We start from the raw sequence: 25,769 nt of genomic DNA on the forward strand, positions 1-25,769 counted from the left end.
TTAGCTATGTATTACTTCTAGAAAACAATATCTTTTATATTGCATATACTCCAAGTTTTGTCATCATCAAAAAGGGGGAGATTGATGACCCAAAGATTGATTCATAGATTGATTTTGATGATCACAAAACCTTGAAGTATAGATACTAATGTTTATGTTGCAAGGAGAAAGATATTTATTTTGCAAGGAACATAGCAAGTTGGAAGAACACAAGAAGGCCTCCAAAGCTCTCAAGTTGGAAGAAAGCTACAATTTATTGGCCCAAGTTTAAAGTTCAAAGGATTCAAATTGGAGGAGTAAAATCAAAAGAAAAATTCAAAAGAACAGTCTTCGAGTCGACTCCAGTGGAATTCGAGTCGACTCCGGAGAAGTATGAGTCGACTCCTAGGAGTCACAGGCAGAAAAATCAGAGAGCAGTCTTCGGGTCTGAGATTCGAGTCGACTCCAGTGGAACGCGAGTCGACTCCGATGGTTGGTAGGTCGACTCCAAAGAAAGCAAGAGTCGACTCTCAGCGGAACACAAGGAAAAAGTCAGAGAGCATTTTTGGGACTCTGAGATTCGAGTCGACTCCCGCATTGCACGAGTCGACTCCGAGACTCCGCGACCATCAACAGACAGAAAACCAAGTTACTGCCTCTGAGATTCGAGTCGACTCCCAGACAGCTCGAGTCGACTCCAAGGCAGCGCTACACCAAGATGGCAGAAGGCTGTATTTCGCAAACTGAGAGCCGAGTCGACTCCGAGGAAGTTCGAGTCGACTCCAAGACTGGATCGGGAGTTCGGGCTCTGAGATTCGAGTCGACTCCCAGGACAGTCGAGTCGACTCGAGTGGACAAAATTCAAAATTGGATCCACGGACTTCAGTGGAAGAGCCGACTCCAGAATTGCCAAGTCAGCTCCAGAAGTTGGCGAGTCGACTCCGGGTTAAGTCGAGTCGACTCCCAGTCGAGGCAAGCACATTAATTCAAATTTGGAACAGTGGCCGAGTCGTCTCCGGTAAAACACGAGCCGACTCCTGCAACAGGCGAGCCGACTTCTGATCGCGCGAGTCGACTCCGATCCCAACGGTAATATTGTCAGGAAGTGCAGACTGTGTCCAACGGCTCTATTTTTGTCTCTAACGGCTATATTCTTGTTTTCACGTTATCTAAAGCTATAAAAACAAGAAGAGAGCTAGGGAAGAAGTTATGGAAGCGGGAGAGATCATCTAGGAAAGAGATCTCAAAGAGATTACAAAGGAAATCTCCCATAAGCACAAAAGGGCCAACCAAAGCGAAATAGAGAGAAGAAGAGCATCCAAGAGAATCCCAAAGCTTTCTCTCCATCCGTGTGCTGCCTCAGTGATCCTCTACCTCATGCCAAATCAGAAGAGGGTCAAGTAAAGAAGAAGCCGAGCTCCTTCATCTTCAAAACTTGTTTGAGGGCTTCTCTTTACTCTATTTGTTTATATTGTTATATTTGCTTATTTAAGAAGCTTTGATTTGTTTTAAACTTTATTTTTAATATCTTGTAACTTGATTCAATCAAGGGATTGAATCAAGGGGTTAAGGTTTGTTGGTGAGCCAAAGGGAAAACCAACGGGGTTTAAGGTTTGTTGGTGAGCCAAAGGGAAAACCAACGGGGTTTAGGTTTGTTGGCGAGCCGAGGGTAAAACCAACGTGTAAGGGTTTGATTGTGAGCCCGGAAAAACAATCGGGGTTGGTTCTAGTCGGTGAGCCTGGAAAAACCGACGAGTTCGTTGTGCGCTCGTAAAACAACCAGTTGGGTTGTGAGCTTGTAAAACAACCGGCTGTAATCTGTAGGATTATAGTGAAATTCCCAAGAGGTCTTGGGGAGTGGATGTAGGTGCTGGGGTGCACCGAACCACTATATGTTTGTATGCTTTTTGTCATTGTCTAACTTGCTCACCTACTTACTTAGATAAATTGCTTGCTTAACTCTTATCCGTGCATCCTTTAGTTGCAAGCATATTCAATTTACGTAATCAAGTCTCATTCAATAAATCAAACTGTTGCTAAGTTTAAATTCTACTGTGCATCTATACAACTTAGCATAATTAATCAAAAAGTTTCAAAAGAAGCTTAAAAGTTTTAAAAGACCCAATTCACCCCCCTCTCTTGGGTTGTATTTACTGGGCAACAAACAGGGTATAACCCCTGGCAAGTGTAACAGGGTATGGCCCTGGTTGACACGTCATAGCATGGCCAACAAGCAAAGTACGACACGGTGAGGCTGTTGCAGGTGATAGCTACGACATATATTTGGCGAGGTCGGCTCGGGCCTTTGGTGGACTGAGGTCGGCCTGGCTCTTGGCGGGGCTAAGGTCTGCCTGGCTCTTGGCAGGGCTCAGATCAGCTCGGTTCTTAGCGAGGCTGAGGTCAGCCTGGCTCTTAGCGAGGCTGAGGTCTGCCTTCAGCGGAGGTCGCCTTGGACCCAGGCAGAGGTCAGCCCGCTCTCTGGCCGTGGTCGACTCGCCCTCTGGCCGTGGTCGGCTTGCTCGGCAGGGTTTGGGTGGTTCTATGCCGGAGTAGGACGATCCATTTTACCTTCCATCCCCCATAAAATTTTTGATGGAAATGGAGTTTTGCGAATTCTCCCAAAAACTGGAAGATCATTTTGAGATCTTTGAGCATATTTGAGAGTTCAATGTTACTATTATCACCTCGGTGTCTGGTCCCCTCCAGTCGATGTCGCATCCGTGCGGGCATGGTGATGAGGTAGCGTTCGTTGGTTCGGTGGATCTCCCTCTGATGCATGGGACTCTTGCTGCATCGAGCCTGATTTCCCTCTCCCTCCTCCATCCCACCGCTACCCCGACAGTGCAACACAGTTTCGTGCATCTGTCTACCCTCGGTCTTTGTAGTATCTTGTGCTCAACAGTGCTCTGCTGTTGGCACCCTGATGACGACCCCTCCATACGTGGCCGGGCCGAAAGGCTCCATGCTTAGGGGATGGGACCACGGGGCGCGACATGGCTACGATCGTGTTGGCGCGTGAGCGGTCTCGGATATGCAACCAGAGGCAGCATCCCTGCCTTGTTGCAGCCAACCATTCCTAGGTGTGTCCCTTCACTCCTGCTCGAAGGACCCCTATTGTGTCCTGTTGCGTTTCGTTAGTTGTCCGTGCGGCCAACCCCCTGGGAACACGTCGGCATCCCATGTGCCTCTTTCGAACCCCTCACCTTTGCTGTGGCAGGGGGGTGTGCTCTTGAGCGCCCTTGGTGGGAGTTTCTGTTAGATGTATGCCCTAGAAGCTAATCTGGCTGACGCATAATTAATTCTGGAACATAATTTTGTACTTGACTTTATTATTATTGAATAATAAATGGTCATCTTTTTCATTCATATTGTGTATGTGTCTATGAATCGTCTAAGGAATTAATAAGATGATGATGCATATTCTTAAGAGTTGAGAATTTGAACCATGTGTCATTGGTGATTAATTTCTAAATGCTCCTGATCGATGGATCATCACGAGGACGGTGATTGATCCGATGAGATTAGTGTACAAATCACTTTTCTTTTGGATAGACGAGTCTCGAGTCCACAGTGTAGGAATACTGGAGTGATAGTGCAGGTGCTTGTTAGAGAACAAGGGTACCAAGCATGACCAAAGCAAGAGTCACTTAGATGTCTATCCACTTGTCAGTGACTTACTTGATATTGCAATAGTGTGACTGGTCCTTTGACTTACGGTGCTTTAGCTATTCACAGTAAGGTTGTTGTAGTTTGACTGCACGTATATATAGTCTCTAGCCATATGGGTTCTTATGGTGTAGATTGGCTGCAGTAGGTTCACTATAGGAGTAGGATCTGCACCTACATGGAATCTATCGACCTTGGTTGATAAGGAGTAATCATATTTAATTTATAAAACTAAGTTTGTAAGACCTCGGCCAGAGCAGTATGTATAGTGAAAAAAGAGTTTTTCATTCTCGAACTTAAGTCGAATAAATCTTGACATATGACAGATGATGGAGTTTGACGAGTTATCCATAACCTCCATCTTGTAAGGATCCACGATAGAAGGACTATATCATACGGTAACTGCACCTAGAGGTTCATTATTTCATTCTGCTAGGTTGCTACTATATGCTGCTAGGTGTCACTGGTGGATGGTGAGACTCACAGGGATTATTTTGATAGTCGATGATCCCTGGTGAAAAGAGTTGGAATTGTTTCTGTTGCTGGTGGTCCAAACCGAGAACGATTGGCACAGCGGTGTGAACGGGGTTCCGTTTGAGTTGCCTTGGTTGGTGTTGATTGCGCTCCACCTTCCACCGGAAAACCTGCAAGCAAGCCTCGCACCACCACTGGGGTAGTGGGGGCCCTCCGACGATCAAGTCAGAGGAGATTGGAGGAGAAGGAGAGATAATAGTAGCAAGTAAGAGAATGCTCTGGAAGTTCTTGCTTACCCCCCCTCCTCCCCCCAGCCGCATATATACCAGGCTGGGGGGTCTTTCAGGGGGGTTCGTCATCGTGGGGCACGATGGAGCTACCACTGACACGGCCGTTACAGGGTGTCGTGGGGCAGCGCTGGGTACGGCCAAGACAGGGCGTAGTGGAGCTCCGCCTTGTACGGCTGTGACAGGGGATCGTGGAGCAGCGCCAGATACAACCGTTGCAGGGAGTAGTGGAGCAGGAGGCTGCGGCGTGCCTCTGGGGAATAGCCTGTCGTTGTCGAGAGATGTCCGACTCGGGGTCGGGCTGCGGAGACGAAGATGTCCGACTCGGGGTCGGATTGCTGGATCAAGGGGCAGCCGACTCGGGGTCGGGCTGCGGAGCCGAAGATGTCCGACTCGGGGTCGGATTGCTGGATCAAGGGGCTGCCGACTCGGGGTCGGGCTGCGGAGCCGAAGATGTCCGACTCGGGGTCGGATTGCTGGATCAAGGGGCTGCCGACTCGGGGTCGGGCTGCGGAGCCGAAGATGTCCGACTCGGGGTCGGATTGCTGGATCAAGGGGCTGCCGTAGTCTTCCTGGGCGCGCGTGCCGGTCACGTGGGGCATGGTGGCTAAGTTCCCCCGTAACAGTAGCCCCCCACTTCCGAGCCCGGAACCAGAAGGGGAACGGGTGAAGGGAGTGATGCTTCGAGATTGCCGCCATCCCTCGGAGAGGCGCGCGCGCTTCGAGCTCCCCGCCTTCTTTATGGCGTATGGCGGTTGTTGCTGACCTGGCAGTCTGAGGATTTCGGCGGACATCCTTCCTTAATGGCGTCGATTCGCCTTTGGGGCGCGAGCGACCCTTCGGCAGCCAGGCGTCCTCTGGCGTCACCGAGGCGTCACCCACCTTTCCGCCTATTTAACCGGGGGCCCTCCTCCGTCCGCCTTTCTCTTTATAGACATCTTCGAGTTTCTCCTTTGCGCTGCCGTCATTGCCGTCGGACTGTTCGCTTGCTCCTCCTTTGACGCTCTCGGAGCCGTTCTTCCTTCTCTTCCGGTGAGTTGCCCCATTCTTCAATTTAAGGCTCTCCATACTTTCTCCTTTTGTATTAGTGTACTCCAGTCGTTCCGGTCCTTTCTCCCTTCTTGACCCCATCCTGACCGTAGATTCACTGGCCATTAGGGATGGGCGAAGTGAGAGCAGACCGCATTAAGTCGGAGCTGGTCGCCGAAGACCTAGATAGGTTCGTGGCTCGATACCACCTTCCCGAGGCCTGCAATGTTACGCTCCCGGGGCCTGAGGAGAGGATGTCCCATCCTCCTCCGGGGAAGGTTGCCATCAATGAGGGCATTCTTCAGGCCGGGTTCCACTTTCCCCCCTCGGACTTAGTCGTTCAGGTGCTTCGGGGTTTAAGAGTGGCGCCGACGCAACTGGTGCCGAACTCATGGCGCGCCCTGACGGCCTTTCAGGTTCTCTGCCGCATGCACGAGGTTCCCGCCACCCTGAATGTCTTTTGGGAATGCTACGGCCTGAGCGGCCACCCCCAGGACAAAGGGTGGTGGTGCTTTGCGGCGCGGCGAGGGTGCGGCCTCGTCAAGGAGGCTCCTACCTCCATTCACGGCTGGAAGGGGCGCTTCTTTTTCGTTGACGCAGATCCCTCTTGGGGGATCAGGGCAACCTGGGAGACGCCGATGAAGTCCCCGATTGGCCTATCGAGGTTGTCGAGGGAGGAATCCGATGGCGTCGCCGTCTTGAAGGGGTTGGTTGCCGAGGGCCGGCTCCCCCCGGTGGCTCGCCTTATTTCCGAGGATACCTTGGTGAACGTCGGTCTGAGCTCGGTCCCCGCTGACCGTGAGCCCGCCACCATTTCTTTTTTAGCTCTTTTCTCCTCTTTCGTCTCGTTCTTTCCTTCAGTTTCTCAACCTCCGACCACCTCGTCCTTTTTGCAGAGATCGACGACGTCATGCGGTCGGACAAGGCAATGGCTGTTGGTAGGACGTCCCTACTGAAAGCAGTCCGGAGGAAGAAATGAGCTCCTCCGAGCGGGGCCCCACCGGCGAAGAAGTCCCGCCGGCAGGCGACTCCGACGCCGACAGACGGGTCCGGACCCACCGATCAGGGGGACGCCGCGGGCGCGGACCGGCAGTTGACGCTGTATCAGCCCTCCGATGCCGAGACTACCATTTCTCCGGAGGCATCACCCGGGCGCGCCCGAGATGGACGGGTCGGACGTGATCGGTCCCCAGCTCAGCCTTCGACTCGGTCGGCTCCGGATGATACGAGGAGGGACGCGCCGAGGCCCCGGCCGAGCGGGACCCTGTCAATTCCAGGGGCGGTCCCCGCCCCGAGCATGGTCAGCATGACTCTTCCCCAAGCGATGGGTAAGGGTAAGGCTGCAGAACCACCGTCCGACTCCGGAGAGAAGTCGGGGTCGGCCTTCACTTTCGCCGGCGCCCGAAACCTCATCGAGACGGTGCTGCTGGAGAAGGACCGCAGGCAGGTCCGGAAGATGAGGGTCCCTGACGTTGGGGCTGCCAGCTGCGTCTGTCTCATGTCGGTGAGTGTTCTTTTGGTCGCTTTCATCATTTATAGGCTCTGTTGATCCCCGCCTGACGCCCTCGTTTTTCCTATCTCTTAGCTCGCCCAGTACATGATCCGCCTGGAAGAGTGCTACGAGGAACAGGCGAGGCTTCTGGCGAGGGCCGAGAGCCAACTGAAGGCAGTAGAGGAGGGAGGTCAGGCTGCGGCGGGGAGGACGACCAGGGACCTCGAGATGAGGCTCCAGGTGGCCGAAGAGCGGGCACTCGGCTTCGTCACCCTCGAGAAGCAACTGTTGGAGGCTCAGGAGCAACTCAAGGTTGCCTCGGGTCTCGAGGGCGAGATCAAGAAGGCGGAGGAGCGGGCCAAGAAGCAGTCCCGGAAGGCTGCCGACTACCGGGAGAGGTGGGAGAAGGCCCAGCGGTCAGCCGACAACGCCCGCAACCGAACCCGGTCTCTTGAAGCCAAGCTGGGCGAATTGGAGTCGGCCTTGGAGGAGTTCCGCGCGAGCGACCAGGAGCTTCATTCGCGCCTGGAGGAGGCTGAGGCTGCTCGCATTGCTGCCGAGGCGAAACACAAGGAGGCTCAGGCTGATCTGCTGAGGGTCTCCTCCGAGGCGGACGACCGGATTGTGGCGAAGGTCTTGGAGGCGAAAGCTCAGATTATGGAGCGGGCAGAGGCGGCGCTGGCCGAGAAGAGTGCGGAAATCGGGCGTCAGGCGGTACAGGCTTATCGTCAGTCCGCCGAGTTCACCTGTGATATGTCGGAGGCGGTACAGGCCTATCGTCAGTCTGACGAGTTTGTCCGTGACATGTCGGACGCGGGGTCCGACTCCTTTGTCTTAGGCTTCGAGAAAGGCCTGGCAAGGGTGTCGGCTAAGTACCCCGAAATTGACCTGAGTGGGATCTCCCTTCTCGACTCCCCTCCGGCGCCATTGCCTGCTGATTCTCCAACCGTCTCCCTACCCCTTGCAGACGTGCCGGGCGTTCCCGACCCGGGGGTTCCTCCAAGCTGACCCTCTGTACTTTTCTTTGTGTGTTGGCGTTTTGCCAAGTTGTATGGGTCTCGGCCCTGAAACAATGAAAGTTAATGCAAATAGAGTTTCTTCATTTCACTTTCGTCCTTCTTCTTTTTAACTCTTGGTAGCGTTTCGCTGACTCCCGACTCTTGAAATTCTTCTGGCGCTAGGCCAGGTATCTGAGGGTTAGGCCTCAGGGAATTCTTCCGGCGCTAAGCCAGGCATCCGAGGGTTAGGCCTCAGGAACTTCTTCCGGCGCTAAGCCAGGCATCCGAGGGTTAGGCCTCAGGAACTTCTTCCGGCGCTAAGCCAGGCATCCGAGGGTTAGGCCTCAGGAACTTCTTCTGGCGCTAAGCCAGGCATCCGAGGGTTAGGCCTCAGGAACTTCTTCCGGCGCTAGGCCAGGCATCCGAGGGTTAGGCCTCAGAAACTTCTTCCGGCGCTAAGCCGGGCATCCGAGGGTTAGGCCTCAGGAAATTCTTCTGGCGCTAGGCCAGGCATCCGAGGGTTAGGCCTCAGGAACTTCTTCCGGCGCTACGCCAGGCATCCGAGGGTTAGGCCTCAGGAACTTCTTCCGGCGCTAAGCCAGGCATCCGAGGGTTAGGCCTCAGGAACTTCTTTTGGCGCTAAGCCAGGCATCCGAGGGTTAGGCCTCAGGAACTTCTTCCGGCGCTAGGCCAGGCATCCGAGGGTTAGGCCTCAGGAACTTCTTCCGGCGCTAGGCCAGGCATCCGAGGGTTAAGCCTCAGGAACTTCTTCCGGCGCTAAGCCAGGCATCCGAGGGTTAGGCCTCAGGAACTTCTTCCGGCGCTAAGCCAGGCATCCGAGGGTTAGGCCTCAGGAAATTCCGCTCGTTGGTCGGCCAAGGCTGGCGCAAGCCGAGGCGACCGGTCGGGGCTTCAGGCTAGTCTGCTCCCGGGATGATCATCGGGTTAGCCTGGCATCCGAGGGTTGTCAGGCCTCAGGAAATTCCGCTCGTTGGTCGGCCAAGGCTGGCGCAAGCCGAGGCGACCGGTCGGGGCTTCAGGCTAGTCTGCTCCCGGGATGATCATCGGGTTAGCCTGGCATCCGAGGGCCGAGCCTCGGAAAATTCCGCTCGTTGGTCGGCCAAGGCGGGCGCAAGCCGAGGCGACCGGTCGGGGCTTCAGGCTAGTCTGCTCCTGGGATGATCATCGGGTTAGCCTGGCATCCGAGGGCCGAACCTCGGGAGATTCCGCTCGTTGGTCGGCCAAGGCTGGCGCAAGCCGAGGCGACCGGTCGGGGCTTCAGGCTAGTCTTTTTCCGGGATGATCATCGGGTTAGCCTGGCATCCGAGGGCCGAGCCTCGGAAAATTCCGCTCGTTGGTCGGCCAAGGCTGGCGCAAGCCGAGGCGACCGGTCGGGGCTTCAGGCTAGTCTGCTCCCGGGATGATCATCGGGTTAGCCTGGCATCCGAGGGCCGAGCTTCGGGAAATTTCGCTCGTTGGTTGGCCAAGGCGGGCGCAAGCCGAGGCGACCGGTCGGGGCTTCAGGCTAGTCTGCTCCCGGGATGATCATCGGGTTAGCCTGGCATCCGAGGGCCGAGCCTCGAGAAATTCCGCTCGTTGGTCGGCCAAGGCTGGCGCAAGCCGAGGCGACCGGTCGGGGCTTCAGGCTAGTCTGCTCCCGGGATGATCATCGGGTTAGCCTGGCATCCGAGGGCCGAGCCTCGGAAAATTCCGCTCGTTGGTCGGCCAAGGCTGGCGCAAGCCGAGGCGACCGGTTGGGGCTTCAGGCTAGTCTGCTCCCGGGATGATCATCGGGTTAGCCTGGCATCCGAGGGTTGTCAGGCCTCAGGAAATTCCGCTCGTTGGTCGGCCAAGGCTGGCGCAAGCCGAGGCGACCGGTCGGGGCTTCAGGCTAGTCTGCTCCCGGGATGATCATCGGGTTAGCCTGGCATCCGAGGGCCGAGCCTCGAGAAATTCCGCTCGCTGGTCGTGCGCCTGTCGCTTGCCGCCCGACGGGATTTCTCCGTGGCCAGCTGCGATCGTGTTTCTCCTCCTCTCCAAGCGTCGCCTGGGGAACACCAGATGGGCATTAAATGCTAATTGAGGGGTTACCTGGAAAATCGGATCGCCAGTTGCTGCTTGCGAGGAGTGTCAGTTAAGCGGCCGCGATACGCGCGTTCTTCGAGGCGGATGCGGCCTGGGCGCGAGCGGAGATACGTGGACCTAGGGGTACAGGCCACCCGGAGTGTCCTGCACAAAGAATGCGATTAAGGAGAATAACGCTTAGGAAATCGCAGGAAGATACGCCTCGAGAGCCGGATCGGCTCCGGATTCAATGCGCCCGCATTTATTGGAGCCACCCGCATCGGAACGACCGGGGGGCCGCAGTTTGGCTATAAATATAGGTGCAGGTGCGATGGAGCCTGCCAAGCCGGAGCTGTTCAGATTGCCATGGATCGTGGGCCTCCTCTCCGGCGCATGGTTGAGAGACCCCTATCGAAGGAACGGGAGGCGCGCCCTTCGCGACTTCCGCCAACTAGCCGTTTCATCTGGGATCAACAAGGAGGTTCACCCCGGCGGAACTCCGCTCTAGGCGTTTCATCCGAGATCACGTCTCCCCTCCTTGAAGTTCAGCCTCCCGATTGAGCTCCGCACCAGATGCTTGATCCGGGACCGCGCCTCCATATGCTCTTCTCCCTTGTATTCCTTCTCTCGCCTAACACTGGGGAGGACCGGAATATCCCTTGGAGGTGGCGTTCCCCTGGAGGCAGCGGGAGCTTCTTCTGCGGCGGCTCCTCGTCTTTTTCGTGAGGCGTCGATGGCGCCTCCGGTTGGAAGCACCCACTTCCGGTGGGATTGCAGCCGCTTCGGATGGAGGTTTCCGGATCCCAGATCTTCAGTTCCTCGGAGTCTCCACCTCTTCCTTACCTTCTTTACACCCTAATTCCCCTCTGGGAATTCCTTGTAATTACACGAGCACGCCATTGTAACCAGAAATTATTGAAATGAAAAGTGTTATACATTTTTGAACTGTCTTTCTGGCATTGTCGTTCTACTGGTAATACATCCGCAGGTTAGCGGAATTCCAGCTCCTTGGAATTTCTCGACCATCTAGGGCCTCCAACTGGTAGGAGCCAGGTCGGTTTACCCAGCGAACCCTATACGGGCCTTCTCAATTTGGCGCTAGCTTCCCACCTTCCGCAGGTTGAGATGCTTTAGCTCGCCTTAGCACCAGATCTCCGATTCTGAAAAGCTTCGGTCGGACCTTGGAGTTGTAATATCGGGCCACCCTCCGCTGATACATCGCCATCCGAACCTGCGCCATTTTCCTCGCTTCTTCCAAGAGATCCAGGTTCCCTCGGAGTTGCTCCGAATTGGCCTCGGGTCGGTGCGCGGCCACCCGGGGTGAGGGGAGTCCTTGGTGAGTTTGAGTCCCGTGACTAGGGCCTCGTACTCCGCCTCGTTGTTGGTCACTGAAAATCCGAACCTCAAGGCATACTCGGCTATCACTCCATCAGGACTGGTAAGGACCAGCCCGGCCCCTCCACCTTCGGGGTTCGACGACCCATCGATGTGAAGCATCCAAATCGGGAGGTCGAGGCTGGGTGTTTCCGGCGACCAAGGTTCCGCCTCCTGCACCGTGCACTCAGCGAGGAAATCCGCGAGCACCTGGGCCTTGATGGCGGGTCGGGGCTGGTAGCGGATGTCGAACTCACCAAGTTCTACTGCCCACTTCACCAGCCGTCCCGCATTCTCAGGATTGCTGAGGATCTGCCGCAGCGGTTGATCGGTCAAGAGGGTGACAGAATGGGCCTGGAAATAGGGGCGAAGCCTCCTGGTCGCGGTCAGCAGCGCGAAGGCGATCTTTTCAGCCTTCGTATACCGCGTCTCGGCATCCCGTAGGACCCGGCTGATGTAGTACACAGGCTTCTGGAGCTTTGCCTCTTTGCGACGGCTGCCCCTGACGCTTCAGTCGAGCCCCCTGCGTTCCTCTCGGGCCGGGGGCAGCCCCCAGTGATAGTGTGGATCACACCCGCGACGGGTCGATTCTGCTCCCGAGGCTCCTGAGGGACCGGGTCGGCCGGACGCGGGTCTGCGGGGGGACGTCGGTCGTTCACATATCGACCGAGACGCCCTCGGTGGATGAGAGCCTCGATCTCGTCCCGAAGCTGGAAGCAGTCTTCGGTGTCGTGGCCGTGGTCCCGGTGGTACTCACAGTACGCCCGAGAGGGCCTCCTCCCAGGAATCTTCTTCATCTGTCTCGGGACCGGGAGGTCCTCCCGCCCCTTGATTTCCATGAGGATCTGGGCCCGGGGAGTCAGGAGAGGAGTGTACCGGTTGAAACGTTGGGGCGGAGAACGAGGGCGTAGGGCGCCGTGGTTCCTCGCCGGCGATAGGCTTCTGCGCCGACGTTGAGGCATCGGGCTCCTCCTCTGGCGTGCCTCTTTTCGCCTTTTCTTCTCGAGCTTTGGAGGGATCTCGGCGGCCTCCTTGCTCCGGTGGGCGGCCGCCTCCTCGGCGTCCGCATACTGGTTCGCCCGGGACAACAGCTCCGGAAAACTCCACGGCAGGCGTTTGTCCAGGGAGAAGGTGAGTCTGCCCTTTCGGAAGCCACGCTTCAGGGCTGAAAGAGCCACCTCCTGGCTCAGGTTCCGGACTTCCAGCGTAGCCTTGTTGAAGCGGGTAAGATAATCCCGCAAGCTTTCTCCCTCGTTTTGCCGGACATCAAAGAGGGAGTCGGAGACCAGTCGCCGCCGGCTACTGACGGCAAAATGGGTGATGAAGAGGCGAGTAAACTGGTCGAAGGACTGGATTGAGTTAGCCTCCAAGCCGGCGAACCATGCCCTTGCCGGGCCACGGAGGGTCGCCGGGAAGGCCTTGCAGAGGAGAGGATCTGATGCTCCGTGGAGGAGCATAAGGGTCCTGAAACTCTCGACGTGATCCCGCGGGTCCGCCGCCCCGTCATAGGGCTCGATCGCCGGTATTTTAAACCCCGGCGGATTCGGGGTCCGCAGGATCCTCGAGACAAGCGCCGGTTGGGAGGAGATCTCCAAGTCGGCGAAGGGATCTTTGGAGTGGCCCTTCAGGACCTGGAGTTGTCGGTGGAGATCGTCCACCCGCCGGTCCAGGGAGCGCGACCGATGGGTGGGAGACAAGGAGCACCGAGAGGGGGACCGACTGGAGCGCGGGTTCCTTGAGGACTGGGGGGTCTGGGAATGCGCCCGGGCCCGCTTCTCGTACCCCGCGCAGCTCCGATGGGAAAGTCCCGGCAGAATGGACCGTGCTCGAGAATCTTCCTCGCGCCGGCGCTCCTCCCCATGGGAGAGGAAGGAGCGCGGGTTGAGGAGGACAGGTGAGCGCTCAGGGAGCAGCGGCTCCTGGGCCCGCTGCGGCGCCCGAGACATCACACCCTGCAGGTTCTGCACTGCCTCCGCGAGGGTGCGAACCTGCTGGGCTAACTGGTCGAACTGAGCGGCTTCGACCATCTGAATGGGAGGTGGAGCGGTGGAGTGTTGCTGAGAATGTGTTGGAGACGCAGCGGCCTCCCGGCCGGAGGCGCGAGAGGCCCCGCGACCGGAGGCATTGGAAGCTCCACGACCACCTCGCCGTGTCATTACGATCGCTCTGAGATTCGGCCCTTCCTCTAGTCGCGGGCGTGATCCCTATGTTGTGGGAGGGGAGGGGGCCTTGAATTTAGTCCCACATCGGCTAGAGCGGAAAGGTTCTGTGCCTTATAATGAGGAGGGCGAAGCCTTTTCCTCACGAGGGCCCTTTTGTGGGACAAAACCGTGAGGGCAATCCCCCCGTCAGCGCTGGACGCGCGGGCCGGAAACGTCTCCCTCCGTCAGCGCTGGACGCGCGAACCGGAGCGCCCAAAGCGGACAATACCTCATGGAGGACGCAGTCTCTTTCTGCTCGGCTCGGTTGGGACTAAGGCTGTTGCCGGGGTGAAAATCCCGCAACAGTTGGCGCTAGAAGGAGGGCAGCCTCCTCTCTCCATTGACTACCCTCCAGGACTGTGGGGGCCCGTTGGGGTAAAACCTGGCCGGAACCTTCCCGCTGGGGGGGCTATGTTGTGGGAGGGGAGGGGGCCTTGAATTTAGTCCCACATCGGCTAGAGCGGAAAGGTTCCGTGCCTTATAATGAGGAGGGTGAAGCCTTTTCCTCACGAGGGCCCTTTTGTGGGACAAAACCGTGAGGGCAATCCCTCCGTCAGCGCTGGACGCGCGGGCCGGAAACGTCTCCCTCCGTCAGCGCTGGACGCGCGGACCGGAGCGCCCAAAGCGGACAATACCTCGTGGGGGACGCGGTCTCTTTCTGCTCGGCTCGGTTGGGACTAAGGCTGTTGCCGGGGTGAAAATCCCGCAACAGTTTCAACCCATTGAAAGGAGTTTTCAATGATATTATGATAGGGATCATAATATATCTCACTACTAGATAGAATAGAATCTATGGGGTCACACACATTAGAGGTATTAACCGATCCGATGGTTGAATTATGATTTGAAATCATAATTATTCAAGATTGTCAATTTGATTGATAATTGGTTTAACCCACTAAGAATTAGTGAGTTGAAGAAGGAATAATTGCAATTGGATTGCAATTTAATTGAATCAATTAAACTTAATTAATTGAGTTTGATCTTATTAAATTAGAATCCTTCTTGGAGTAGGATTTCTAAAGTCCTAATTGGATTAGGATTAAAATTATATGAGTCCTAATTGGATTAGGATTCCTTAAGTCCTAATTAATTTTGATCTAATAAATAAGATGATTCCTAATTGGATTAGAACTGAAGAGTTCAATTGAGTCATAATCCAATTGGGTCCTAACTAGATTAGGATTCTTATGGATAAATCTTGAAAGCCACCTAATCCTCTTTAGAAGAGGATTAGAGACCCATGAAAGAGGCCCCACGCCCCACTTAATTTGATTAAGTGGGGGCGTGCGTGAACGGGAGAAAAAGAGGTATGCCCCTCCCCTTGCTAATTCATGATAGAAAAAGGGAGGGGCATACCCCTCCTCTTTTGGCTAAGAGATAAACATGAGCTCCTAAATTGTAGGAGCTCACATCTAGGGTTAAAAAAAAAAAATAAGAGGAGGGCTTGTAGCCCCCCTCCAATAATCCCTTATCACATACGGCTGCCTCCCTTTCTCCCCTCTAGGTTTTTCAGCCGCAAGCAAAAGAAAAAAAAAAAAGAGAGGCGTGTGGTTCATCCTCTCTCCCTTCTTCCACCGCAAAAAGAAAAGGCAGCAAGGGCACTTCCTTTTCTTCTTCCCTCTCCTCTTCCTCTTCCTCTTCCTGAAGAGAGAGCAATCAAAGGGTTGGTTGCTAAAAGGAGAGAGAGATTCAGCCATTATAACAAATCTCTGTAAGGGAGCTAGCACCCCGGGGAGATTCAGGCATTTGGATTAGTCCTCTGCCTCGTCTAGATACTCGTAGAGGCTGGACGTGGGTGCGGCTTCAAGCAAACCTTTCCTACAATACCACGATCATCAGATTACGGTGATCATCTACCTGCACAAGGTAAAGATCTGATCTTCCTAATCTTATGTAAAGCAATTAATCCTAATCTATCTACGAACGGTTTTAAAATATGTTCATGCGATGAATGCGGATCCGTGCATACCTCTTCCGTTGCATTCTGATTTTTCTGCGGTGTGCGCGGCATCCTAACAGTCCTGCCGCAGCCTCCCGTTCCATCTGGCCGCTCTTGTCTCCTTACCAAACACGTGATGGAAATTTATAAATAGCTTCCATAAATGAATGTAATCATTTCATCCTTGATAAAAAGGTTATAGAATAAGAGTACTTCATCTCAGACATTAATATTAATAAAGATTTAGCCTCCATTTGAGGAAGCTTTTGGAGGGCCAAAAAGTACTTTCTGATCCTTCTAAAGGCACTTTTAGATAAAAAAGATATTTAATAAAAATTTTGGAAAGCTGTTTTAGTTTTTTCAGAAAGCTAAAAATAGTTTTTTGGGAGAAGCTCCATTTTGGAGCTTTCCGAAAAAACCGTTTTGAGTTTTGTTGGAAAGTTATTTTTTTTGACCAAAATATTCATAATAAAATATAACAATTACATACTTTATCACTTTATAAACTTAAAAATTTATTGGAGCCCTAACAAAGAATTCTAGCCGTAGATCACACTCCATATTATATTACATTATATCATAAAATATTAATATGTTATGTTAAATAATTTAATATTATGTTATAGTATGAAAAATTAATTTATGCTAATAATTATAATATTTTATACCTTTATTATTGTATTATACTATAAATAAAATATTATATTATATTATATCATAATGCATTAATATGTTATGTTAAATAATTTAATATTATGTTATATTATGAAAATCCTGTCTCCGCAACATTTTTTGTCAAAAAATTATATTTTTAAGTGTAATTCTGTTACCTAGTAATTAATGACCATTTTTTTCCTTTTTGGGGGGGTAGGCGCGTATTTGTCACGCAGAAACTAAACAGCAAGGTTCATCTTCGACCTGCAACTGCAGCAAGAAAGAGGTGGAAAGCACTTATTTTTTAGGCTAGGTTTCCGAAATAGTGTAATGTAAAAAGAAGTGCTTCGAATCATTGCTATTTGACTCGGACCTGTTCTGAAAAAGTCGAGGTATTTCGAATTGGCTTGTGCCTCGGCTTTGCTGCCCTCTCTCTCTGTTCCTCTTCTTCTGTCTCTTTCTTCTGAGAAAAAAAGATCCGAGTGAATGGAAAGGAAAAAACAAAGGGGGAATTCCACTTTCACTTTAAAGAGACATGCTATAAAGATAGCCCAGTTTACGAAGATTCTTATCTTGATAGGTATCAAGATAATTGGGAATTGGGAAGACTTAAAGAAGAGAAAAAAAGCAACGAGCTTTTGTTCTTAATTTGAATGATTACCCGATCTAATTAGACGTTAAAGATAGATTAGTGCCTGATGCGGGAAAGGGTGGGTTCTTCTGTGAGTGGACCATTGATTTTCTTTCTTTTAAATTAATTTACGCTAATAATTATAATATTTTATACCTTTATTTTTGTATTATACTATAAATATAATATTTATATTACATTATATCATAATACATTAATATATTATGTTAAATAATTTAATATTATGTTATATTATGAAAAATTAATTTTCTCTTGAAACTCCCACTTTGATGGATAGTGGAGAGTCTTATGGTATGTAAAAGGTTGGAAATATGGTCCTCTCTCTACCCTATAAATGAACACTATCTCCATCATTTTGGTGTATCTGAATTGAGGGCTAAGTGAGAGAAATCATTTTTCTGAAAAGTGTCTACTCTAAAGATTTCAACAACAACAAGAAGACTTACTCTCATGGATTCTGGTATGTCTTCTAAATTACTTGAGCCTTATGTTTATATTGGTGAAAATCATGATAGCTGAAGGTCTTGGGGTTTATGTTTATTAAATCGCTTATGTGTTTAGATCTATCTTATTGATTAATAGTGGAAGTTAAGCCACTATCTTGGCATGTGATGTTTATAGATAGTGTTGCGGTTCAAATTTGGCCCGAGAGTGACCATGCCGGAGGAGTCAAGGGAGCTGCCGGAGTGTCGAAGAAGAGGATGAGAGCCACCTCCCGCGCGGCAGTGAACCTGCATAAAGTCTCACCGGTGCTTCCGGTGAGGGCCCTCCGACGATCAAATTAGAGTGGAGCTCAGTTGGTCTAGTCCAGAAGTTCCTTAAGCGTTACCTGATGGGGCTATTTATAGTCTCTGTGGATATGCCCAGGTGGTGGTGGTATGGCCTGTTCTCATCATAAGAGGGAATGGCTCTAAGCCAGATGGCGTGTAGCTAGAGTTTGCTGGTGGCGCGCAGTGCAGTCCGTTCTTGAAAACGGTAAGGCATTGACAGTCATAGCAGGATATGGCTGGGATAGCATGGCGCTGTCCTTGACTGTCGTAGGCCAGCAAGCAAAGCATGGCATGGTGGTGTCGTAATGTACGGCCACGTAGGAGGGTGTGGGCACGCACATGGGTGCGGCTGTTGGCAAGGTCGAGCTTGTCGAGAGGTCGCATCATGCATTTGGCGAGAGTCGGCTTGACGGGTGTTAAGGCTACCCTAGTATTCCGGATTCCGAGGTGTGCTCGGTAGAGCGCCCCGAGCTCAAGAGTCGGAGCGTATTATTGGAAGGGCGCCCCGAGCTCGGTCGGAGCATGTTGGCGAATAAGGAAGGTGCCCTGAGCTTGGTCGGGGCGGGTCGTCGATCGTAGAAGGTGCCCCGAGCTTGGTTGGGGCGAGTCGACGAACGTGGATGGCGCCTTGAGCATGGTCGGGGCGAGTCGCCAACCATAGAAGGTGCCCCGAGCTTGGTCGGGGCGAGTCGACAAACGTGGATGGTGTCCCGAGCTTGGTCGGGATGGGTCGGCGAATATTCCTGAGGTCGAAGGAGCTTTCAGCGGAATCTGAGGTCGGGCTGGTTCTAGGTCGGACCGAGATTCCGTCTGGTCGGCATTGGTGTCTATTGGGCGAAATTTGGTGGACCTTTTGTTGTAGACAAGACGATCTATTTCGCCCCCCATCATTTGCCCCCGAATTCTAAGGTCGAGTCGCTCTTTGGCTTGGGCGAAGGAAGTAGTTGGACTATTGGTCGTCCTGCATTTCAGCTAAGTGCTCATGAAGACGCGCACATCGAGCTGAGCATACATGTCTTATCAAGGGTGTATTGCTTCTGGCCGTACTTTGTAAGGCGAGCTGGAATAAGTTAGGTCATCACGTCAATCGAAGAGGAAGCAGCCGTGGAAGCTCTTAATGTGTTGCGTGCACGCTTCTTTTTCGAAGCGTCGCTGAACAGAACGCAAGGGGCCAATCATAATGCTCCATTTTTTTTAGAATGTTTGCCATAATGATCGGTCTTTAGTGCTGCGATCTGAAGAGATTTGATGAGACGACTCCGGAGCTTACTGCGTGGTGAAATCTAGCTATCCCGTCATTTAAAAAAGTCGATCGAAGCCGTTGAAGCAGGCTATATAAAGCCCTGAAGGGACCTCTAGGGTTTCTATTTTCCCTCTTCTTTCCGGCCAGTGCGGAATCGAGCTCCAAAATACGACCCTCGGCAGTCGAATGTACCTGGAGGAGCTCGGCTTTCATCTTCCAAATTCGAACGAGCCCAGCCTCGACAAGAGCTTCGGCCTGTTGCCGTCCCTACTCAGCATCAGCAACTCGGGCCTCGGCTTCCTTCCTTTGCCGCTCCGCGACCGCCACTTCTGACTGCAACTCCCAAATTTTCTTCCGAGAGTTGACGGCAGTATTCCCCAGCATGTCGACCAGATGGAGCAGCTGGCACAAGAAAACAGAAGTTAGCCGAGGTCAAGTATCTACACAGAAGTAATATCACTTACTAAAACACTGGTGGTGTAGGCTTCATCAACAACCCCGGTCAACCCTAGCTCCTCCAACTGAGGCCGGTCACGCGGAAGCGAGGCCCAGCGGACAACCTCACGGGCGACCTCGCTGGACTCCAGTGCTGCATCGACATCATGATCCAGGATTTTGAGAACTGTTGGGATCAGATAGTATAAGCTTCTTGCAATCAATTTGCATGCTAGGCCATGTGATATAATATAATATTATTATTTACAAAAAAAGAATTGTAGGATGGGAGAAAGTTTGGTCAAAAACAAGGTAGAGCGCAACACATACTCCAATTTAGGAAATGGTATCTAACTCTAATGTTTTTAGAGCATCTAAGTGTAACTAGACATAAATCAGTCTTAGCATTAAATAGAGTATGCTATATATATTTTTAACTAAGTAACTACACTTACTTATACATATTATTTTCTTATATCTTATATTTTATTTTTTTTGAGATTAGGAGAGGCTAATTTTATTTGTATATATGTACAAACTAATATATATATATATATATATATATATATATATATATATATATGCATGCATAAATATATGTATATACGTATGCATGTATGTATATAGAGTGAAGTTTAACTATAATTGCAAGGCCAAAACCTAGTTCAAATGAAGCCGGAAAATTTTTATAGGCTGGAAATCCATACACAAGCCCATTCAAACCCAGTCTGTTTGGGCTAGTTATTTTTAGGTTTTCTCGTTTTACTTAGATCTACTATTTTTTTACCGCCTACCCTAGCAAAAGATTTTGTTTTTCTAAGCTGTAAAAGCGACAAATTTTTGCCATGATATGCTCCAAACATGGATTGTTTTTTTTTTTTTTTGGTTTTTCTTGGCACACGAACATGAATTGGTTAAGGAGCATTTATAATGTGCTCCGCTAAAATTCTAGGGAAGATGGCATTCTATCGGGATGTTGTACTTAATCCAATCAAACTTAACAAAATTGGTCCAAAAAAAATTCAAAAAATTTGGTTTACACTTCACTAAAGGTGCAAATAGGTCGGATCGGATCGAATCGGATGCTGAGTGATTCCGACCCGACTTGATTTTTTGTATGGATCCTAATTTTAGACCAGACCCAACCCGGTTGAAGGTCGGGTCCGAGTCTGGCCGGATTCGGGTTCGAGTCGGATTCGAATCCGAGTTAGGCCGGATTCTGATCCGAATTGGTTCAAATTTTTTTTATGCTTTTTGAAAAAAATTTGGACAAATCTAATTTGATCATATCATAATTATGAGGTGCTGGGTGACCAATGACAATCTCGAAAGACTTGCACTTGACGTCCAGTCAGAACAGATGACCCAAATTTCATATCACACTATTTTTTATCTGTACGACTGATTAGACGAAACTTGGTGTCTCCCAGCTCCCCTCTCACGAGGACCAAAAAAATCCCTGACCTTCTTCCAAAATCCAATTCCATTGCGGAAAACTGGCACATGACCCATATTCAGTTCAGTGTTCCCTCACTTTCTCCCTTTCAAAAGTTAAAAGAAACAAAAACCAAAAAACAGGACATAAAAAAAAAAAAGCCAGCTACCGGGATACCAAGGGTATCAACAGTGTAATAGATCGAGAGAGAATCCTGACGGGCCGAGGTTCCTTTGGATTCAGCCTATGCTTGTTGCTATCCTTCGAGCTTTTCCTTTTTTTTTTTTTTTTGGTACAAAACTTTCCCTCCTCGTTGGCTAGCATTTCCGAAGCAAGCTAACAAGCTCCTAAGAAACCCATATCTCTTTTCTGCTTTGAAAACTTGCCATAAATTTACTTAAAAACGACCAATAGTATCACCACCCACACACACACACACAAAAAAAAAGAAGATTCTCTTTTGCTTTTCCTCTCTCTCTTCGGGTCCATTTGGGTTGGATCGGGTCCGTTCGGTAAATCCAGACCCGGCCCAGAAAATGATTCGAATCCAATTTTAGGATCCGACCCGGACCCACGGATCCTAAAATTTGGATCGGGTCGGATCTATGCGGGTCGGGTCGACCCGATGCATTTGCAGCCTTATTCACACCTAGCCACTCAACTGGACTTGACACGTGTAGTGCAGAGAGGGCTCTTGATGTGGCATGTTAATTGGTAGATACATGGCATACTTCTAGTCCATTATATTATTTTGTGTGGAATGGACCATTGAGACTGGTGTTGTACATCATTTGTTGCTTTAAGTTGTAGATCAAGCAACTGTACGTATCGGACAGATTTATGTTTAAAAAAATATAAAATATATAAATAAATCTATCTTATTGTATTAGTTTAAGCTTTTGGAACAATTGATGATTTTAACATAGCATCAGAGTAGAGGTCCTGAGTTTGAACTTTATCTCTGCGCTATTTAATTTTATTATTAAAAAATTTATATATTGAGCGCATTTATTAAAGAAAAGTCTGGCCATACGTGAGGAAAAAACTTTTCTCCAATTTTTATGCAATAGAATTTATGTAAGAGAGAAACCAGACCATGAGTTTTCGTTGTCCCTTAAGGAATGCCAAAAGTTAAAAAGAAATTCGGAGACGTGGGGAAGGCGGTGGAATGGACATGATTCCCATTGTCCACTTTTTATGAAGGCACGTTGAAGGTCCCGGGCCCCCTCTAATTTGGTGACGGTTGGGCAAACATGGACTTCGCGTCCACACCTCCCGTTTAAGGGAGTAGGTGGTGTGACTAAATTTGTGTTTCTAGAGTTTTCCCACCGTCAGGTTGGTGCAAGTGGGTTTGCTATTCATGAATATTGTGAAATCCAACTTCAGGATTTGTGGGTCTAGATGGTTTTATATCCGAGATCTGCCAAAGTAGGATTGGGATCCTATCTTTTGTGTAAAAAAAGTGGTTGATTTTTTTTTTTTTATAACATCGACAATTGGACCGTAATCTCCGTATAAATTTCGAAGCAACCATTGTAGATTTACATGAAAACTATTCATATAGTTTAGTTGATAATCACGTAATGAGTAATTATAGCCGTTAATGTACATATTTGTGATTTGAAGAGTTCATACAAGTTGCCAATTTGAGGACCTTGTATGGGGGCTCTGATACCACGGATTCAGTGTCTAGAAAATTGCAGCAATTTGGTAGAGGAGAGATCTTGATTTATATATCTATGCGGTAATACCTTATCAGCTGATGTAGGAATAGGATATGGAGCCTATAGCTTGGTCACCTGGCAGGGTCCAGATCAAAACGACCGGCTCATCACGATAAATGCCTACTTTTTACGCCTATTGGTTTCTCTCTGTAGCTACGCTTCTTTGAGGGCATCCTCCATCGTCTGAGTTCAAGGTGCAACTCTACCATACCCAGCCAAGGCTGCAGCAAATAGATCGGGTTGACTTGTGACCCGATCCAATTAGATCCAATCTATTTTAGAGGATTCGTGAAGCCAGATCAGATTCTAAAATTGGTCCCATTTTATTTTTCGGCTCAAGTTTAGGTTTATTGAATGCAAACCCGATCTGACCCGACCCGATCCGAATCTAAAAAATTATTTTGGCTTGCGGGTTGCAGCCCGCGGTAGTGCAAACACAATTTTTGAAGCCACAAATGGATTGACCCGAACCGGACCCGACCCATATCCAAACCGGATCCAAATTTTTTGGGTTGGGTCCGATTATACATGTATTCGACTCGACCCAAATGACTCGTTGGGTCAAAAACTGTAGCGGTGGACTCAACACGATCTGACCCGATCTTTTATCGAGTCGGGATCTAAAATTAGGTCTCGAACAAGAAACTAGATTAAATCGAAGTCACTCATGACCTAACTTGATCCGACCCATTTGCATCCCTATATCTAAGGCTGCAAATGGGTCGAGTCGATCCGTGACCTAACCCGACCCAATCCGCGTAGACCTGATCCGTTCCGAATTTTAGGACCCGCAGGTTCGAGTCGGGTCCTAAAATTGGATCCGAATCATTTTCTGAGTCGGATTTGGGTTTACCAAATGGATCCGATCCGACCCGAAGAGAAAGAGAGAGAGAGAGAGAGAGAGAGTGTGTGTGTGTGTGTGTGGGTTGTAGTACTATTGGTCGTTTTTAAGTGAATTTATGGTGGGTTTTCGAGGCAAACAGGAAGGAGATATGGGTTTCTTAGGAGCTTGTTAGCTTGCTCCCTAAGGGATGGGAAATGCCCACCAAGAGGAGGGAAAGCTTTGTACCAAAAAAAAATAAAAAAAAGGAAAAGAAGGAAAAGCCCTAAGGAGAGGACGGTTCAAGCGTGGAAGGATAGCAACAAACATAGGTTCAGAGATTCCAAAAGAACCCCGGCCCGTCCGGATTCTCTCTCGATCTATTACACTGTTGATGCCTCTGGTGTCTCGGTAGCTGGCTTTCTTTTTTTTTTTTTTCCCTTCAATTTTTTGGTTTTTGTTTCTTTTAGCTTTTGAAAGGAGAAACTGAGGGAACACTGGAGTGAATATGGGTCATGTGCCAGTTTTCTGCAATGGAATTGGATTTTGGACGGAGGTCTGGGATTTTTTTTTTGTCCTCGTGAGAGGGGAGCTGGGAGACACCAAGTTCCGTCAAATCAGTCAGATAGACAAGAAATAGTGTGATTTGAAATTTGGCCCGTTGAGTTAGTAAGCCATGTGTCACCTGCAAGTCTTTCAAGTCATGACTCACCCAGCACCTCATAATTATGATATGACCAAATTAGATTTGCGTAAATTCTTCCTCAAAAGAGTAAAAAAAAAAAAAAAATTCAGGCTCGAAACCGAATCCGATCCGATCAGGATCCGACTCGGATCCGATTAGATCTTCAACCGGATCGAATCTGAATCCAAAATTAAAACTCGGACAAAAAATCGAATCAAATTAAAATCCAATTCAACCCATTTTTTTTGCATCCCTACCTATACCCAGATGGAGGCACACAAGGCCAATAAGTATTCCCAATCTCTTCTCCACGAAGAACTCTGCTGTCAGGTCAAGACCATGGTCTTTTTCTCTTCAAATTTTGTGTTATTAGCTACACTTGGCATTATTTTGGGACTACAACCTGGGCCAAGATTTGATTTTGCTTGCCAAATAGTACATATAGCGATGCACAGGAACCAACCTCTTGAGACTTGATGCAGCAACCGTCCTAATATGTGGTTCTTTGCAGGAAACCCACCCTCACCGGTGCATCCTTGTTAGCGGTTTTAAACCCGTGACACCACAGTTTTATAGATTCACAGTATTAGACTAGATAATGTTTTCTAGTGCGTCCTCCCCGACAAACTTTCTTCGATCCGTGGCCCCACCAACGCGGAAAAAACCTAGACCAAAACGTTCCTTCCCCGGTTGTAACGTTCCAACTCTCAAAATCCACCACAATAAAATCCCCCACCGAACCTCCACCTACGCATGCTTATCCTCCTCCTCATCTTATCCCCAAAAGAAAAAATCGCCTCCATTATCATCAATATGAGATCCCTTCCGTTTCTTCTCCTCCCTCTGCTTCTCGTAGCCACTGGAGCCCTCTCAGCCACCGTAGCCATGAGCAAGACTCTTCTCGGGGGTTGGCAGCCAATCAAGAATGTTAATGACCCCCATGTCCAGGAGATTGCGAAGTTCGCGGTGTCGGAGCACAACAAGCTGGCTAACACCAGGCTTGCGTTTAGTAAAGTGGCAAAGGGCGAGACCCAGGTGGTGTCTGGAATTAACTATAAGCTTGTCGTGGAGGCTAAGAATAGCGGAGCAGCCATGGTGAAGTATGAGGCCGTCGTGTTGGAGAAGGCCTGGGAGGGGTTCAGGAAGCTCGCATCCTTCAAGTCAGTCGAGGGTTGAAAAATATAAACCCAAGGTAACTGTTTGAGAAATGTTATGAAAAAATGTAAGCGATATATTATAAGCTTAATGAAGAGAGTAATTACCATTTCTCGTTGTTGATGTTCAAGCAAAGGATACCATGCCTTGTAATGGGAGAAGATATGTGGAAGCATTTGCTGCTCTCTGCTGATCTTTTATCATGTCTTTTGTTGCATCATTGGTTTATTTCCCTTCCTGCCATAGGGTGTGAAGTTAAACACTAACTCAGACCATTGTCTAGGGACGTGATTATCGATAGATCATACAAGCTTCTTGCAAACGATTTGTATATCAAGCCATTTGATGATGTAAATCTTTCCTTTATAAAAAAATGGACGGTAGGATGCGAGAAAGTTGGTCAAAATAAAGCTAGGTAAACATATCTAACCTCATGGGGCGTTTGGTAACCCCAACAGGATCACCATGGTGATCTAAGATTTCCGATGATCCGAATGCTGGAGTAATTTGATCCCCAATGATCTAAGATCAATGTGTTTGGTAGGCAATTGTCCAATGATTAAAAATCCCCGAGTATCCATAAGTAACTTATTTGGTATGGTACGGAGATCCAAGATCACCAATCACATAATATTACAAATACCCTGATATATTTTAGATGAATTTTTTATGTATTTTTAATTCTCATGA

At 49.8% G+C, this 25,769-nt stretch overlaps 1 pseudogene across 1 annotated transcript; it reads left to right on the plus strand.

The window, feature by feature from the left end:
* The first annotated feature begins 24,658 nt into the window (after positions 1–24,658).
* Positions 24,659–25,282, plus strand: LOC148699849 (cysteine proteinase inhibitor 1 pseudogene; annotated as a pseudogene). The gene has a single exon (XR_015973569.1). The product of XR_015973569.1 is annotated as a cysteine proteinase inhibitor 1 pseudogene (transcript).
* The last annotated feature ends 487 nt before the right edge of the window (positions 25,283–25,769 follow it).

Source organism: Phoenix dactylifera, chromosome 15 (genome assembly GCF_051530095.1).
Source record: "Phoenix dactylifera cultivar Ajwa chromosome 15, Ajwa_hap1_PhDact_Kaust_v1.1, whole genome shotgun sequence".
NCBI classification, from domain to species: Eukaryota; Viridiplantae; Streptophyta; class Magnoliopsida; order Arecales; family Arecaceae; genus Phoenix; species Phoenix dactylifera.